An 18,490-nucleotide genomic window follows, 5' to 3' on the forward strand; every position below is an offset into this window, starting at 1 on the left:
AAATTAAACCAGTTTCACTTTTTTCACTTCTACAACACACTGCTACATCAGTTTCATGTCCATTTCTTATTTTTCATTTTGGGAATGTACATAAACATGGTTTTAATGTCCAGATTCAACTAGGAACAAGGCACACAAGAATTATATGCAAGATATTAAATGATACTGCTTGCAGCATTGCACTGGAACTCACAACAAGTTGACTTTTCACACAAAACATGCTGAATCTGTGGTTTGAACCTGACAAAATCGGGTTAGAAGGCAACCTTCTGGAAGCCATCTAGTCCATCCCCAATCCTGAGTAGGTCTACCAGCTGTTCAGGAATTTGTCTGGTCAGGTTCTGAAAATCTCCAAAGCTGGTGATTCCAGCAACTCTGGGTAACCTCATTGTGAATGCCTCGCCCACGCCCTTCAAACAGAATTTCCTCTACTGCAAGCTGTGACTGTTGCCTCTTGCTGTTTTGCTCTAACACAGATGATACTGCTGATAGTGACGCTCAGATCCCAGTTTTTACTAGGGTTTCATACAGTACATGAACTTGATCACCAGAAAACCTCTAAAACCACTTTCTTCAATGCAGAACTCCAACCCTAATTTGAAAGTTTCCAATTCACAGTAAAGTCTCAGGTATTGCAAATTCCTTCTCTTAAATCTTTTTGGATAAACAATTTTAACCACTGAAAAGAAAGCAGTTCATGAAAAAAACCCCACCTTGCAGCAAGCCTAAGCATCCACTATTTATCAGTTCACCAGCCTTTACCATTACAGAATTTCACAGGCACAGGACTCTAGGAAGCAAAACCAAAACATGTAGCATCCTCACTGAAATACCACAACTGATGCCTTTTTTGTTTCTTCAAGCAGTTGTCTACACCAATTGACAGAGCAGGATGAGGTCACTACACACTGTTACATGCAGAAGGACCTCCAATTTTTTGCTGCAAGGGTGATGCAAGCCCCTTCACCTATAGGCTGTTAAAAATCCAGGTATTTACTTAAATGATCCTTTTAACACTAGAACAACCCTGTCGCTATATCACCTTTGAAGGAAAGACACTCTAGAATTCCCAGAAAGTCTAAATTCCTCAGTCATATCTCAAATCACAAATCTCTCATGTCTTTTCATTTGTACTGATGAACTGTTATCATATCACACTATGGAAATATTTTTTAAGCTTAGAGCAATGAATTCTCTTGATGTTCCTGAAAAAACAAACAAAAAACCAAAAAACCCCCACATGAAAACACACACACCTCTACCAACATTTATAAGTTTTTCTTGCGGGGGGTGGGGGTGGGGGGGTTGGGGGGGTGGGGGGGGAAGTCTGTGACCTACATCATCAAGACAGCTCCTTAATGAATCAATGAACAGGACATATAAGCCATATTATAAAGATGACAAATTTAGGACTTACAATAAGGAAACAAAAAATTACTTTGATTCTTCTCTCTTGTTCCACTAGAATCTAAAAGGAGAATTCAGCTGTTCAACTTTCTAAAGACAATTTCTAAACTTTGCATCCACATAATTACTAGTTTGTTTTAGGCATAAGGTTTTCCTTATTAATTGATAAAGTAATTCTGAAACTTAAATAAAAAAATTTTGATGAATACCTTTCAAAACAAACAAGACACAAGAAAAAGAAAAGGCATCACTATGTAAGCAACATCTTTTTACACTGTTTTATGTATGAGAATAAACAACTACTCTTTTTTTTTTAGCACGCTGATTTTAACTGCTAGAGAAGGTGTATACAATTGCTTTATCATCAGCTGGAGGTTACAGCCAGCAGCATTTACTTCACATGAAACTAGACTCAAGATATGCAGAACATCTCCCATTTATCTTCAGTTTTCAAAAGCCATATTTCATTCTAACATTTCTAATGGAACTGATCGCTTGGACATCAGCAATTCAAACACATAAAACAGCAGGAGAAAACATTAGTTCACCCTGATTAAAGTCAAACCCTGTACAATAAATACTTTGTCCAGTCATTACATGCAAAAGTGAGAAACTTAACCTGATTTAGAATTTAATGTACCATGATACTATCATATTTTATATTAAAGACAACACATTTGCCTCCCTTTTCTTGTTTATTTGAAGCCTCCTCCATCTTGAAGAATTATTTCATATTCTTTATCTGCATTTACAGATGGCAATCATTATTTATTAACCCCTGACTTTAAGCAGACCTATACACAAAAATGTATTAATAACATAACTGAAATGCAACAGTAAAAACATACAGGAAAAATCAATTTACAAAAGGAAACTGTACTATTAAAGTCTCAATATTTTACCCTGCATAATCCAAGAAAGCTCCATTGTATACAAGGCTAATCTGACAGACAGAAATCACTTGTCATTTCAGGGGTTTCCACTCCCTTCCTTGAAACTAAGACATCTAAAGGTTTAAGTTGCATGAATCATCATTACCTTTGATGCAAAAAACATTTCCACTTATAAAGTGTCGGAAAGTATAATACCATCTTATCTGTAGCAACTAAAACAAAACTACTCTATTCTTTCAATAGTCCCAAAGGATTTCAGTTTGGTTCTTTTTTGTTTGGTTGGTTTTTTGTTTGTTTTTTTTAAAACACTGAAGTCAGCAAAATGTTTAAGAGTAGTAAAGAGAAAACTAGAACAAAATTTTCCTATTTAACCTTCAGAATAGATGGTCAAAATAGAATATGCACCAGCACTGCAAGTAAGGCTTTGGTTCACATTTACTTGACAACTGCATAGGAACGGTGTTCCAGCACTGGCAAAAGAGAACTCCTGTACCATGTATGAGCCTTATGTAAGTGTTCTCATAGATTGTAGGTGGTTGCTATCTTTCTTTACTGCTGAAGACAAACACTTCTTTTATTTTTAAACATTTTATCTTCAAAAACCAAAGTATATTTCCCTAGAAAAATCTTAGAAGGGGGGGAAATACATACTTCCCTGCCACCTGAGACACTAGAACTGCTATTTTATTTGGCCAAAACTGTGAAATCCAGACGACACTTGGGTAGTAAATCTGCTGTTACTTTACAAGTCTGCTGGCAAAACCAGTTCAAGAATCACAGTGCATTCAAACTCTGGCCAAGTCAAATGGCTAACCTTAACATTACTCACGCATTCACACACACACCTAGGTCACTATACACCATACAGTTATCAAATTATTAATAGTCACACCAGATTAAATATTAGCAGTACCAGGCTCCAGTAGAGAATTTATTACAGAATCACGGTGTGAACGTCAACAGTCAAATCACCTAGGTTTAAGTTTCTCCATGTATAAAACTCAGTAAGATTTTAAGTGATATATATAGCTAGCAGTTTGTAATACAACAGAATCTTTACTGGGAAGAATACTAGAATTGCAAATGTTGGGTTTGGTTTTGTTGGGTGATTTTTTTGTCTTTGTTTTCTTCAGTGTCAAGAAACACTAAAAAAGCTTAAGCACCTCATCCAGCATGTTAGCTTAACAGTTGCCAATGAAGGTCACTTGCACAAAGCTTTTGGATCTCCTCGTCAACGCCTAGAAAGACTTGAAAAATCTGTACAGTGGGGACTATGATCTCTAATAACAGAGTGGTAATAAGCATTTAGGCGACTGTTACAGTCTCAAATATTACTTCAGTCTGAACAGTGAGCATTGATGACTTGCATCTGAGATAACGTGTTAAGTCCCAATGTCAGACTAACTTGGCAATCCCTCCCTCCATCTCATAACAGAAGGGCAAGAACTACGCTTTCAGAATGCAGGCTGGCCCTATAAAGTGCGTAGATACACCTACAGCAAAATTCCTTTCTAATCCTCAAATTGGCTGAGTCCCAGTGGTCAGACCCTTGGAATGCCCAGTACCTCCTTTTTTCTGCAGGATCAATACAAGCAGGAGTCAGACATAAAGATTCAAAATACACAGGAACATTTAGTTCACTGAACAATATGGTAACTGTAAGCTAAGAGAGTCACTTCCCAGAGACAAGAACTGGGGATGAAATACCTGCTTCAAAGACAGGAAAAGATGCAGTGTTTTTAAATGATGACTCCTCTTGGCATGCAGCCGATCAGCAAGGGGTAAGAAGAAAATTAAGAAACAAATGGTAAGGTTGGCTGCAGGAAATCCATCTCAAGTCAGTTTCTGCAGCAATACCAAATCCAGGTGTGTGCTACAAAAACAGTAATGCTCTGCAGTCCAGTACCTAACAGTTTCTCTGTGCCCTCGAAAATGCAGCACGTTCTGTTTGGTAGACAGTAGCACATATTGTATATGCCCAATTTCATTTCAGCTGTTCTTGCATCCTATTAAACATCTGAGATCTTATTAAATTCCTACATGAAAAGCTACTGGGGTTCCCTTTATAATTGTTCTGAATACCTTTTTCTGCACGTCCATACACCATTTTCCCCCAAACTCCAAAGTTTGTACTCCAACTTGTATTCAATTACAAAACTGAAAGAGAGATAAATAATAATAATAATAGCAGCAGCAGCAGCTTTGGAAATGCTTACAGAATATTTAAAAGTCACTTAAAGCTCTTCCTCCAAATCACTAATCTGGCTTTTACACGAAGTCTCATACATCGGTGTTTGTAAAATAGTAAAGATGTGAAAACCAAAAAATAACCTTTTGCATTTGGTACTGCAATTTTAACAATAAACTGTTCCAGAAAAGTTCTTTTGTTTGGTTGTTGGTTTTTTTTTTCATTTTCTTAGTAGGTTTCAAATCCACTTACTGAAATAGCATCTAGAACCCGTAAAGATGAGTATGTGACCGAGCACAAAAAGGACACAGACTTGGAAAGTACTTGCTATTAATAAACATCCAGATTATCAGTAAATTAACCGAATATGTTCATCCAATTCATTTTTGACATTCATAATTTCACTGGTTGTAGAAAATGTCTCAAATTACGTTTGCCTCTGTTGCAAGAACAATGCTTATTCTGTTGAGATTCAGGCCCCTCATTTCATGTATTCCACAGTGGATTAAAAGACCAAAAGACAATTTTCCTGAAAAAAAGTCTTGAAAGTGTTCAACCATTTTAGTATTCTACTACATCACACAGTATAATCCTGTTCCTTTTCCCAAAGAGACGCAGTGTCAACACTGCTGACAACTCCATGTTTCTTGCAACTTGTGCAGCTGGTTTCTTACATAGCCTCTCTCATTAAAAGTATTTCGGATACAGTATATGAACTTTGAAAGTAAAACTGACATCAAATTATTAGATCGAAGGAGAAATCATACAGTTACAATACAGTGTTGATATATTAATTAACGAACATAATTTCTGTGGTAAAAAAACACAGCAATAATGATTTAAATCATATATAGCTATTTTTACAAAGGTAATTAGACAAAGCAGAAAAAGATGAGAAACATCACAGCTGACTAACTATGAGTAATCACCTTGGATTATGCATTACCAAAATCTTACTGTTAGCTTCTTTTAAAAAACAGTGTACATAAGTATATACATAAGATAGAACTGCAGTCCTGTCATGCTTCTCACCGTATCAGCATTGGAATGACATGCTTCTTAAAGGCACATAGAGTTAAGGCTGGACTGACGTGTACTTCAGATAAATTTCCTCTTTTATTCAATAAAATTACTGAGATTAAATTTTTTGTAACTGTCTACTCCTAATTAAATTAATACCACTGAGCAGACACTAGAAGACTTCCAGAAACTCATTTAACACTTTTGCATATTTTGCTTCTTACGTAGCCTCTCTCATTAAAAGTATTTTGGATACAGTATAAGAACTTTGAAAGTAAAACTGACATCAAATTACTATATTGAAAGAGAAATCATAGTTACACTGAGATTCTCATTACTAATTCTTGGAAGGAGATCTTAATCTTAAGTCTTTGGACTGATTAAAGTCTGAAAAGAAAGCTACACTAGCAAATACACACATAAACTAACAAAAGTAAAGAAAATTCTTATATCTGCACAGGGGCAGAGGATGAGTCAACAGATGATACATTCCTTCCTGTACCATCTCCAGGGGAAAAAAAAAAAAAAAAAAAGGTACCTCATTTGTAACGGGAGATGTGGCCTGCTAAGTGCAAATTAATTACCAGGCAGAGAGTGTGGGTCTGTGATGAACAAAGGTTGCCTCCCACAGCTCCCTTAAGAGCGCCAGGAAGCTAAAGCTTACCCTGGTCACTGTGCAGGGCCATACAGATGATTTACCTACTGTTTTTTCACGTTACTGCCTTCTCAAAACTAACATATTCAAATAACATTTGGTAAAATCTTTTGGGCTTCATATTACCCATCAGTGAAAAGGATATAACTCATAGGAATATTGTAAAGCTTAGTGTTTATAAATACTTGCATGGTCTCATAAAAATGTTTTAAGTAAATATATTACAATTATCTTCTGTGTTCATACTTTGGAGGCTTTAAAATGCTAATTAATAATAGACTTTATCCAAGATGCTAGACTTCTTACAAATATTTTAAAGTTAAGCAAGCCAAGTTTCAATACACATACTATTCAGGTCACTAAAATGAAATCAATCCTTTATGATGGAATTAATGTTTAAATTGTCTACTACTGATTATATAAAATTTCTCACATCTACTACTTTCCTTTAAGAAACAGCTACTTTCATCACTTTGCAGCATACAGAAACAATCTGATGGAGCAAAGGAAAAAGCAGTCTAGGATTAACCACCTTTTAAAGATAATACACTGTCAACAACCTTCTTTAAAGAAGCGTGTGAACTGCTTTGCTATTCTATCATGTGAAAGAGAGACGTGGTCACCTAGGTAGCTGTGCAAGGTATTTATAACCAAGCATTGAAGCTAGCATCTATTAATCCCTCCAGATAACACGGAACACATCTTTTAATATACCTTTTACCGACACTATACTTTGTAAGTAGAAACTATGTTACACTTTAATTACAGTCCAGTACTGTTCATAGCAGAAAGTTCATAAAGACTCGAGTCATGTTGAAAATTCTGAATCACAGTAAGAGGACATGTTATTTCATCTACAACTAGTAAGTCTGTCCTTCCTAAAAGCTGCTACCTGAGCACTCAGTAGCACAATTATGGCAACAATACTTGAAAGTGTAATAGATAAGCATTGTCCTACAATTTGGTAGAAGTGAAGGACTTCCAGATACAGTCTTCAACAATTTTTTACTTTTAATCATCTCATGAGCAGACATAATTTGATTTAATCTCATCTTTTCTTAGTCAATAATGCTCATATTGAGGCAACACTAAGTCATTCAGTGGGATTAACTTATTATTTGATCTATTACAGTGCATATTCTCACTACTTCTATTAAAATAAACAGCTTCATAAAAATACTTTAAACTAGAAAGGTAAAACATGAAGAATCTTGTTTGGATGCTACACACACGCTTATGCTATGCATGGAAATATGCCATTTGCAAATCCTCAGAAAAATCTAAACATGACATTCCTATTTTTTCAATCTATGATGCTGATTGTCAAAATTTTCTATTTGCTTTAGTACTATACTAAAATTTTAAATGCCTGTATTAACACTGGCAGCAAATAAATTTAGACTCATCTTGGAAAACAACACAAAGTCAGTTTTATAATATGTAAATTTAGCAGGACAAAGTAACAAAACAAAAAAAACCCCCACCAACCAATAATAAAAAAACCACCAACAAAAAACCAACCATGTGCATTGCTGTTTACAAATTATGCTTCTAGTTTCTCATCCTTGTGCATATCTACACATTTAAATAAGATCTCTTTTTTCAATAAAACATGTGACATATCATTTCAGAAGCAATTTAATTCCAATTAAAAAAAATTCAAAAGTTCTTAATACCAGTTTTATTAAGAAGTGCTTAGCAGCAGTGTTCAAGTAAGTGCAAGATCAACTCAGACTTACCTGGCAAAAAGCAAGTTCAGTTGTTCTGCTGTATGACAGAACTTTGTGGAAGGAACTGGTAAGCTAACATGTGGTCCATGATTTTCTGTGGCCAGCAAATACAAACAGCGTAGCCAGCAGAATCTATTTATGTAATTGAAGTTGACAACATACAACAAAAATTAAATCAAAACACAAGTGTTCATTTTGCTATTATAAAGTGCTTCATAGCTCAAGTCTGGAGTAAGGGTCAAATTTATACTAACACATCATACATTTGCTAAACGTTTTAGTGCCCTTAAAATGGGCATTTATTTTAAAAAAGAAAGAGAAAATATACAGAGCTTTGCACAAGAGGTGTGCTCTGACAGTTCAGAAAATAATTAATTAGTTATTTGTATCAATAAAGTGGATCATAATCTTTTAACAATTCCTTTAGGTCCTTTGATAGCCAAAATGCTGATCAATCTTAAAAAAGAATGTTGATAGAGCATCTAAGGCATTTCAGAAAAGGTTAAATTACTCCATGATTTCATTTGTTTGCATAGCTACTTCAAGATGTTCCCATTTGTGACTAAGCTGCAGGTGCTATTCTGTTTATTTTAGTCCCTGTAAACCAAGCCCTTGAATTGAACAAAGCAAGGAAAGCATTAGGATTCAAGTCAAAGAGGAAGGAACTGCAGTACTGTTTCCAGTTGAACATGCTACTTTCTACTTTCCTTAGTAAGCATGACCAAGCATTACACAACCATTTCTAGAAATTATTTCTTGAAAAAGATATACTTTGCTTTTTTTTATTTCTATACTGTTATGGATATTACAAAAATTTTATTGTTACAATATTTGATGTACCAAAGACCGATATTTGACTTAAAAAAAAAAATAAATCAACTTCTATAGGACAGCATTTAACTTACAATTCACACTCAGCAACAAAATTAACACTAGACAGTAATTCAAAATAATGTAGCATAATTAGGGATTACTAGCAACTTCAATTAGGAGGTCTTGCAAATATCAAAATGATTATGTCTGAACCGGAACTCAGTGCACACATACAGATGACACTCACTTAAGCAGTCCCTGCTCAATACCTTCAGACAACTCAGAACATCTCCCTTTCACAAACCTTTTGCTGCATATTGACTTGTACCAACAAAGCTACTTTCAGATATTAACAATGCAAACAATAACTTGAATTAGTTCCCATGGAAACCAGTCAACTTGTTGCTCTTAACTTCTGGAACTAAAACTTGTAAAATGTAATCCACTAATGGACAAACCAAAAAAATTAGGTGACAGATTAAATAAAAAGATGAAGATCAACTTTCTGTACATATTAAGCAGCAGCTGTTTACCACGTGTTCTGTATTTGATTCACCTAAGTTCTTAAGAGTTCATCTACAATATTCTCTTTTCTTTTCTGTTCTTTTCTTATCCATCATAACATAACCACCCTGTAAAAATCATAGTAGAACATTATGATACATATTTAACTGTCCAAAATGACTGGTTTGACTTTGCAAGTTACTAGAAAATTTTAATGTTCCATATTCTGTTGATCTTTAAGGTCACTTCCAACCCAAACCATCATATGATTCTATGATTTCCTTTAACTACAAAGGAAACAGAGGCCTAGGACCAAATAATTAACATGTCTGGTTTACAAGTTCATGGGACCATCTCTTCTTTTCAACAACTCAATTTACACTGGATGATGTGACATGTTTTGTAGTGACAAAAGTACAATTAAAGGCTAATGAAAGGTGGTGATGGAAGTTTTAAGATTTTTTTTTATAGTGCTACTGTCCTGCTTAGACAGAACCATTGGGTAAGCTACAACTGTAAGATCCTGGAAGGCTCTCCTAGTGCACCCAAAGACAACTCACAGTTAGCTACGTACATTAAATACATGTATTCATCACAAGCATGTTGTGTGTGCATGAATGCTCATCTTTCCCAACTAAACAGAGGCTGTGACACGAAATTTTGGCAGTCCCATAATATCACTTTATGCTACTGCCAACTCTTCTACTCAATACACATAAATTATTCTCCACTGTACTTGTCATTATCGTAGAGTCAGAGTAAGGACAATATACTTCTCATTTCTTATACCCAAAGCTGCTACTAGAACTGAGCAAATACATTTATTTGCTTGGCTTAGAAGTATTACTTTCTATTACAAACTTTTAAAAGCACTGAAAAGGGAAAGAGCACAGTTGTTTCATTACTTATATACCAGCTATCATTTAGATTCACGGCTTCAGGTGCACAACTTCTTCCCTCCAGAATCTTCAACTGATGCTTTCTCCAAGTTACACCTACTGATACAGCAGGGTTAAAAGAACAGTTATTATACTTTACCTGGAAGCAAACGGAACAGCATCCCATAACATTTGGTTACAGTGAACCACTGCTCAGCTGCTCATATCCCACACTGTATTGTGACCTAAGTTTTTATACAACAGTGACCAAAGGTCTGAATGTGAATGCAATCACATCAGTTGTAACAGATTTACAAATTGCAGTATCTTCCCAACAATTAAAGTGTGTGAGTTTTTTAGTGTGCATCCTTATTGTATCTATAAAAATGCTAATTCCATGCATTTAAGTACAGACTTTCAATTAGAAAAAAACCCACAAATCACAACCCCGCAACCCCCAGCCTCCTAAACACCAGAAATTAAGCATAAAGATATACTATAAACATAATATTATGACTTTAACAGAAAAATAAATACCTTTTGTTAAAGCCAAAATAACACTTTACTAAACAAAAGCCAAATTTTTACTACTTGATAAATCAAGCACATTTCTTCTAACATGGCCAATAATACAGTCTGTGAACAGGTAAGGCCACAGAAAGGAATATCACCTATTGTTTCTTTAGAAATACAGAACCAAGATTACAAGTAATCAAACTTAATGCCCAGATCAACACCCATATTCTAAAATAACCTGAAACAGCATGTTATTAATATGGTGCCTGAAAACTCTTAGGTTCTAAACAGTTTAATCCTGTAATCCACAGTCCGTGACCTCGCTCGATCCCACACCCCCAATCGATCCCACACCCCAAATCAACTCCATCCCCCAACTTGACCCAATTCCCCACTCGACAACCCCCCCCCCCAACATCACCCCTCGACTCTACACCTTCTCCCCACTCGACCCGACCCGACCCTTAGACTCGACATGACTCGACACCACTCGACCCCAGCCTTCAACTCGACCCCACTCGACCCCACACCCCCACTTGACCCCACCCCCGGAATCGACCCCACCTCTGGACTTGACCCAACCCACCGACTCGGCCCCACCCGACCCCACCCCCGACTCCACCCCACTCCGTGACTCAACTCCAAACCCCTAATCGACCCCACACCCCGACTCGACCCCACACCCTCACTCGAACTCACCCCCGACCCCAAAACACCCCCTGACTCGATTCCACCCCCCAGCTCAATTCCACACCCTACTCGACACCACCCCCCCCTCGACCTTAACCCCCGATTCGAGCCAAACCCCCGACTCGACCCCACGCCCCCACTCGACTCCACCCCCAGACTCCACCCCAGCCCCCACTCGACCCCCACACCTCCAATCGACCCCACCCCCCGACTCAACCCCACACCCCGGCTCGAGTCCACACCCACACTCGACCCCATCCGTCGACTCGACCCCACCCCCCACTCGACACCAGCCCCCGTCTCGACCCCACCCTCCTACTCGACTCCCCCCCTACTCGACCTCACCTCCCCACTCGTCCCCACCCTCCAAATCGACCCCTCCCCTTCTTGACCCCACCTCCACCTGGAACCCACCACCCCACTCAACCCCACTCCCCCAATGGACTCCACCCCCTCACTCGACTGCACACCCCAAGTTGACCCCACGCCTCGACTCGACCCCACCCCCCACTCGACCCCACCACCCTACTCGACCTCTCCCTCTGACTCGACCCCACCCCCCGACTCGACCTAACCCCAACACTCGACCCCACCCCCCCACTCGACCCAAACCTCCACCTTGACCGGACCCCCCCAGTCGACCCCACCCCCGGACTTGACACCATCGCCCCACTCGACCTCACCCTCCGATTTGACTCCATCCCCTGACTCGACCCCACCCCCCGACTCGACCCCACCTCCCGAATCGACCCAACCCCCCATTAGACCCCACCCCCCAACTCGACCCCCCCCTGCTCGACCCCATTCCCAGACTCGAACCCACTCCCCCACTTGACCCCACACTAACCCTATCCCCAACCCTAACCCTAACCCTAACCCTATCCCTAACACTAACACTGTCCCTAACCCTAACCCTAACCAAGACACCAACCCCTAACCCTAACCCTAACTCTAACAAACCCTAACACTAACCCTAACCAAGACCCTAACCCTAACCTAACCCTAACCCTAACCCTTACCTAACCTTAATCCTAACCTTAATCCTAACCAAGACACCAACCCCTAACCCTAACCCTAAATCTAACCCTAACCCTAACCTTAACCCTAATCCTAACCGCAACCCTAACTATCCCTAACCCTAACCTAACCCTACCCTAACCCCTAACCCTAACCCTGACCCTGACCCCTAACCCTGACCCCTAACCCTGACCCTGACCCCTAACCCTGACCCCTAACCCTGACCCCTAACCCTGACCCTAACCCTAACCCTAACCCTGACCCTTAACTTCCCCGGAGGAGCTGTGCGCGGGGTGCGCCGCGGCGCACTTTGGCTCCTGCCGAGTCAAACCTCAGCGGTTCCCCACCTCACCCCGGAGAGCAGGTAGCCCAACTCCTGCGGTGCGCTTCACCTGGCTACCGGGGCAGCGTGAGAACTGCCAACAGAAATCCTCCCTGGCACCTTCTCTGGTCGAACTGCACGTACCTAACCGTGACCCTAACCCTGACCATGACCCTAGCCCTAACCCTAACTTTAACCCTAACCCTAACGTTTCCGGCGAACTAAGGGCGGCGCATGCGTAGAAGTGGCTCGATTGCAACGACCCGGCTTCGCGTCACGCCGTCGGCAGGACCTTTCCCGCGCGGAGGACACGTGTTCGAGCCCCGTGGTCTGGTACCAACTTTTGGTCGCGAGATGGCAGCAGCGCTCCACCAACCGGGCGGCTGCAGTACCCAAATATTTTTCGCTAGATGGCAGCAGCGCTCCACCAATCGCGCTGCTGCAGTACCCAAATCTTTTCGCTAGATGGCAGCAGCGCTCCACTAACCAGGCGGCTGCATTACCCAACTTTTTTCGCTAGACGGCAGCAGCGCTCCACCAACCCTGTGCTGAGTACTATCATGGTGCGCACGGGCCAAGATCTTACCACAAGATCTGCTCGCTGCGGCTGCAGGGTTCACATTGCTCTGCCCTTTTCCCACTCGCAGCCCAGGCACTAATACTTGTTGGCTCTCTATGCAAAAGCATCCCCGTGGTTCAAGCTGTTAAATTCTTTCTGTATGACGCATTCCATTTTGCTGTGGGAAATAGGGGTGCATTTGCTGTGTTTGCATTTGGAAGCACGTTAGAAACAGCAATTTTAAATACACATTTTTTTTAATAGATGAGATTTCGCCGGAGTGCACTTTTTGAGTAGGAAAAAGCGAGTGGTGTGAATGTGTGGCTTAGGAAAAGCTCACACAAGTTTTCCCCTGCACAAGTAAGCCATTACGAGCTGTTGCACGGTTTAACCTCTTGAGCTCATAGCCGTTCCCTGTGACGGGAAAGTGAGGTGTTACCGGAATAAAGGGGTGCAGAGTCCGCGGCAGGGCCAGAAGGTGGGACAAGGGAGCGGGTCTTTCCTCCGCCTGCCTCTCCCCCTCCCCCAGGAAGCCGCTCTCGGCACAGCCCGCACCCCGCGGGAGGCCCCTGCAGAGACCCGCGGGCCGGCAGGCTCAGAGGAGCCCGCGGCGGCACCGAGCCCCTGCCCGCCCCGGCGCAGAACGGCAGCCGCCGCCGCTCCTCGGCTGGCTCCGGGCCGCGCTGCCCGGCGGGGCCGGCGGGCGGGGCCGGCGGGCGGGGCCGGCGGGCGGGGCCGGCGGGCGGGGCCGGCGGGCGGGGCCGGCGGGCGGGGCCGGCGGGCGGGGCCGGCGGGCGGGGCCGGCGGGCGGGGCCGGCGGGCGGGGCCGGCCCCGGAAGGTGGGTTCATTTCCGGCCCGCGCGGCACCCTGGGGTGGCGGTGGCGGTGCGGGGCTTCCTCGGGAGCCTGGAAGCCTTTCGGGCCGGGACGTGCGGCGGCGGCGCGCTGGGTGAGCGGGCGGGCTGAGGGCGGGCGGGGGCCGGCGGGCGACCCGGGCGGGGGCCGGCGGGCGACCCGGGCGTGGCCGGCGGGCGGCGGCCAGCGGGCAGCGGCCGGCGGGGGGTACGTGGCGGGCAACGGGCAAGCGCTCGGCCGCGGCAGGGAGCGCCTGGTGGCGGCGGCGGGCGGGCTGAGGCGGGCGGCCTGGCCTGGGGCCGGTTGGGCTGCCGGCGGTTCGCGTCTCCCGGGCAGTGACGGTGGTCAGCGGGCTCCTCACGGTGCTGCCTTTTTTTTTTGTCGGAGCTACGCTGCTACCTCAGCGAGGAGGCGAGGAGCGGTGGCGGGGTGGCCCCGGTGCTCCCTTGTGGCGGCGGGGCCCGGGAGGGGGGTCGGCCCGCGGCGCCCTGCCGCCCCCCCCGCCGCCTCCGGGCTGCCCGGGCAGCCGCCGCAGCTCTGCGCGGGGCTTTGTCTTTCCCCCAGCAGCTGGCCGGGCCGTGGCAGCGGGCTGGGGCCGCAGAGGCTGCCTTGGGGCCTGCGGTAACGCTGTCGCAGGGGGGTGGCTCAGGAGCCTCTTCCCGCCCCTGCGAGTGGGCAAGGGAAAGGAACGAAAGCCGGCGGCGGCGTCCCCACCCCTTGCCCGCGGTTGCTGATTTCTCTAAAAAGTATTACAAAGGGCAAGCGTTGAGCTACCGGGGAGGGTTGGGAGGGAGCAGCTCAGGTGTCTCGCTGATCCTGTGTCTTGACAGTCAGCTTCTGGGCCAGAGCAGCCGAGGGGAAGAGGCCTTTTGATTTGCTTCCCGGTGAAACGGGGCTCTTTTGTTTTTCTTTGTACCTAGGTTCATCAGGAGTTGTATGTTGACAAATAAAGGGGAACTAAACTGAAGGTTAGTCTAGATGTTACTTTTCCACATAAGCCTTGTGCTTATGAGTCAGGCTGCTGACTACGGAGGGATAACTTTTGTACTTGCCGAGGGCCCACGAAGCTCCATGTGCCCGCTGCTTCCGAGTGCTGCGCTGCTGCTTGGGCAACAGCCGGGGAGGAATTGGTGGTCCCTTGTGGTTACACAGCCAGGCCTGCTGTGGACACAGTGCGTCCAGTCGGGCAGTATTATTTTTCTAGATTATAAATGAGCCTGAGGCATAAACCCATTTACATTTCTGTATGGCAGTATACTTTGTCAGAGAGCTCAGTCGAGCTGGCAGAGTTCCCTTGGGACTCCAGATTTGACTGTCTTGTTGAAAGGCTCGAGAGCCTGCTTTGGAAGTTACTTGACAAGGCACAGCTTTGCTGTGATTTTTGTATTTGAATTCTGACTGTAATGCCAATGCCATGTGTTAGCCTTTCTCCAGCAGTTATAAAAGCAGAACGAGCATTAAGAATCTGATTACATTTAACTAAATTCAAAACAAAGTTGAGGGATGAAGTGACTGGAAGTCCTGCAAGTCTGACTGGGTATTACTGCCGTGCACGTTATCTGCCTGTCTACCGATCGTTCCTGCCTCTTGTTCTGTTGTGGTAATTCCTTTGGGTAATGCGTTGGGCTCTAGATGTAGTGCATCTTGACTTTCTCCCGACCCGCTGAGATTTTATCGGTCTTCGCCTTCCTCATGTTTAACAGGGCGTGGGAAGGCCAGAGAGACTGGAAGCCTCGGCTGTTGTGTGCGGAGAAGCTGTCAGCCTTCTAAGAGAGCGTGTAGCCAGCAAGCGCATCGTGGTGCTTCGATACCAAGCTGATACCACAGGCCTCGATCTCTTTTTTTGTGAAAACGGATCACAAGGAAATGTGCTGATGTTGAAGGGGGAAAGGTGGTGGGGGAAGAGGTAGGAGGCAGCTTTCAACCAATTTTAGGCTTAACTCCTGTGTTCCTAAAAATGGTTCTGGTCTTTGAGGGGTTTGCTTTTGGCTTTTTGCCTTAAGCACATCTACCTTTCAGGGTAACGCTTTCTTGGAAGTTGGAAACGGTCCTTCTTGAACACCAAACCAAACCCCGTACCTGGGAGGACCATTTAGCGTGCTGCACCATGCGTTTTATTCCCTGTCAGTCACTTGACCCTAGCCGTACATGCTCTCCCGGTTTGGCACGTTCTTACCCTGCTGGCCAAAAGATTCTGTCTTTTCACTTCCTCAGCTTGCTACAGGCCATAACAGGTGTGTGTTGATAAACTGCGTTGCTTGATCACTGCTTTCAGATTTGAGCATCGATGCCATGGATGTAACAGGAGAGCAGCAGCAGGATGTAGAGCACGAGCCGTTTAAACAATGCTTGGATAAAGCTGCCAATCATGTGACTCCAGAAGCCGAGAGACACAGTAAGATGCTATTCTGCCATTCTTGGATGGATGCTCTCACAGTCTTTCCATCACCGTATGCCTGCTATGAGATTTGTGGGAGCAAGGGACGGCTGAATTCACAGCATTTTAAACACCACAAACTCTTGAAGAGTTTATAGGACACAAATCTATTACACTGGCAGATCAGACAAGCTCCTCTGTGTGTGTATATATATTATACTTGGTACTTCTGCGAGGCAAGTCTTTGCCTAGTCCCTCCGAAACTGGGACAAGGACTCATTGATGCATTTCAGGAGCAAAGCTGCTGAGTGAACAGGCTTTTCCTACTAGAAATCAAGCAGCTGCTTTGGCAAAACTTGACTTTGGTTGCATCTTTAAGTCCTAGGAGGCTGACAAATGGGACGAGCTGGTTAGAGGAAAGAGCCTCTCTCCAGGGAAGGCTCCGCTGACGTGACCCTTAAGCCTAAACTTGCATCTTACTATGTTTGCTTTGTGTGTGTTAATGCATACCCGATTAATAGATTTCAGTTGATTTACAGTTACAAGTTGGAGTAAGTGGTCCTTGGCTATATAAACCTCTCCTCTGCGTTTTTTTACATGTTATGACTTACTGTTGTACTTCAGTACAAACCGGGAACGATTCTGGTAGTGTTGCAATATAATGGTAATACTTTCCCGACTTTGTCTTTCTAAAACGTGAGGTCCTTATTATCTGTTCTGGGAGATAGTGTAGTTCTGTGTATTGGCATGAACTAAATTTGCTGATTTGTTGTAACTCAGATTTAACTTTTCTGTTCTTAAAAGCTGAAAGGCTAAACTAAGCTAAGAGCTGAACAGCGGGTAGGTACAAGAGCTTCTCCTGTTGTCACAGAAGTGTGGTGATAGCCTTCTTACTGTTGTGTCACTTAGCAGCCTTTTTGTATTCAGAGGCTGTGATGTGACGAATGTACTGTCTGGGGTCAAACCCCACTTTTCTGTATCTAATTCTCTGTTAACGCATGTAGGCCTCCTGCTGTACTTGTGTTGACAGCCTCCACTGGGATTACTCGGTCTGAACTGGTTGCTCTCGCTCCTTATATTATCAAGGAGAGGAAGAGGAACTTGCAGGGAGCAAACAGTCTCATCCAGGAGAGGCGTTTTGAAAGCGATCAAACTGTATTGCATGCAGCAAGCAATTTCTTCTGCTGTCTGGAAAAAGTATATGGCTAGTTTGATTTCCACCACAATTATGGCAAGTTAGATTGGAAGAGTACACCCCTCTTCGTGAAACTCTATGATTATCAGTTTCTGTTAGTAACACTTGATGTTCAGTTAGTTATTTAAATGGCAACTATACCAGTATTGACTGGTAAAGAAAAAATGCACGCAGATGTGGTTACCAATGGGCTTGCTTTAGTCATGACTCAGAGCTGGGCTACCACCCCAGTGAAAGATTCAAAGGGGAGTGCTGTGGGTAGCAAGGGTCCAAGGGTGGGTGTCACTAGGGAAATTTCTGGAGGCCCTTGTTAGGCACTTGGGCTTTTGTGCATCTCCATTCTCATTGGGTCCGCAGTTAACATGCGATAGGTTTGCACGGACATTCAAAGGTGTAATGTAGCATGTGAGCTTGATGCATTGAAATCTTCCAGGGGAGGGTGTGTATGATTGCTAGCAAGTGTCAGGGAGGACTGACACCTAATATCCATATCCTTTTCGTATTCAAGGTTAAAATTTTAATAACCTTTGTCTTTTGGGGGATTTTGGAGTGTGGGTTTTTTTGTGGGGGTTTTTTAGGTGGTAGGTTTAGTACTTTATTTTTGAACACAGCTTGTTTTCATGGATGCATACATAGGACCACTGTTGTTTGTTATATTAAGGGTTTTCTTACCCTGCCTGCTCACCCTCCCTGTTACTTTCTCCACTCCGTTTCTTTGATATGTTTTTATTTCCTACAGCAGCAGTTAGTTCCCTCCCAGTAGACTTGATTCCTTCTTCTCATTTTTATGTCCACTAAAATACTCTGCATAGAACATTTGTTGTCAACATTGGTATGTGATTATGGCTTTCCACATGACTGCCTGTGAGGA

General features: G+C 43.4%; 1 long non-coding RNA gene across 3 annotated transcripts; it reads left to right on the plus strand.

Annotated features, from left to right (window-relative positions):
• Positions 1 to 14,036: 14,036 nt before the first annotated feature.
• On the plus strand, positions 14,037 to 17,199 carry LOC114012902 (uncharacterized). 3 transcript variants are annotated; one of them, XR_008747546.1, is made up of 4 exons: positions 14,056 to 14,141; positions 14,968 to 15,015; positions 15,751 to 15,953; positions 16,323 to 17,199. It is a non-coding gene; the product is annotated as an uncharacterized LOC114012902 (long non-coding RNA). The 3 variants fall into 3 exon arrangements; XR_008747548.1 differs by lacking the exon at positions 14,968 to 15,015 and having other exon boundaries at positions 14,037 to 14,141; XR_008747547.1 differs by lacking the exons at positions 14,056 to 14,141; positions 14,968 to 15,015 and adding an exon at positions 15,022 to 15,647.
• Positions 17,200 to 18,490: the final 1,291 nt, after the last annotated feature.

The sequence above is a fragment of the Falco peregrinus genome, chromosome 5, assembly GCF_023634155.1.
Source record: "Falco peregrinus isolate bFalPer1 chromosome 5, bFalPer1.pri, whole genome shotgun sequence".
In the NCBI taxonomy this organism is placed as follows: Eukaryota; Metazoa; Chordata; class Aves; order Falconiformes; family Falconidae; genus Falco; species Falco peregrinus.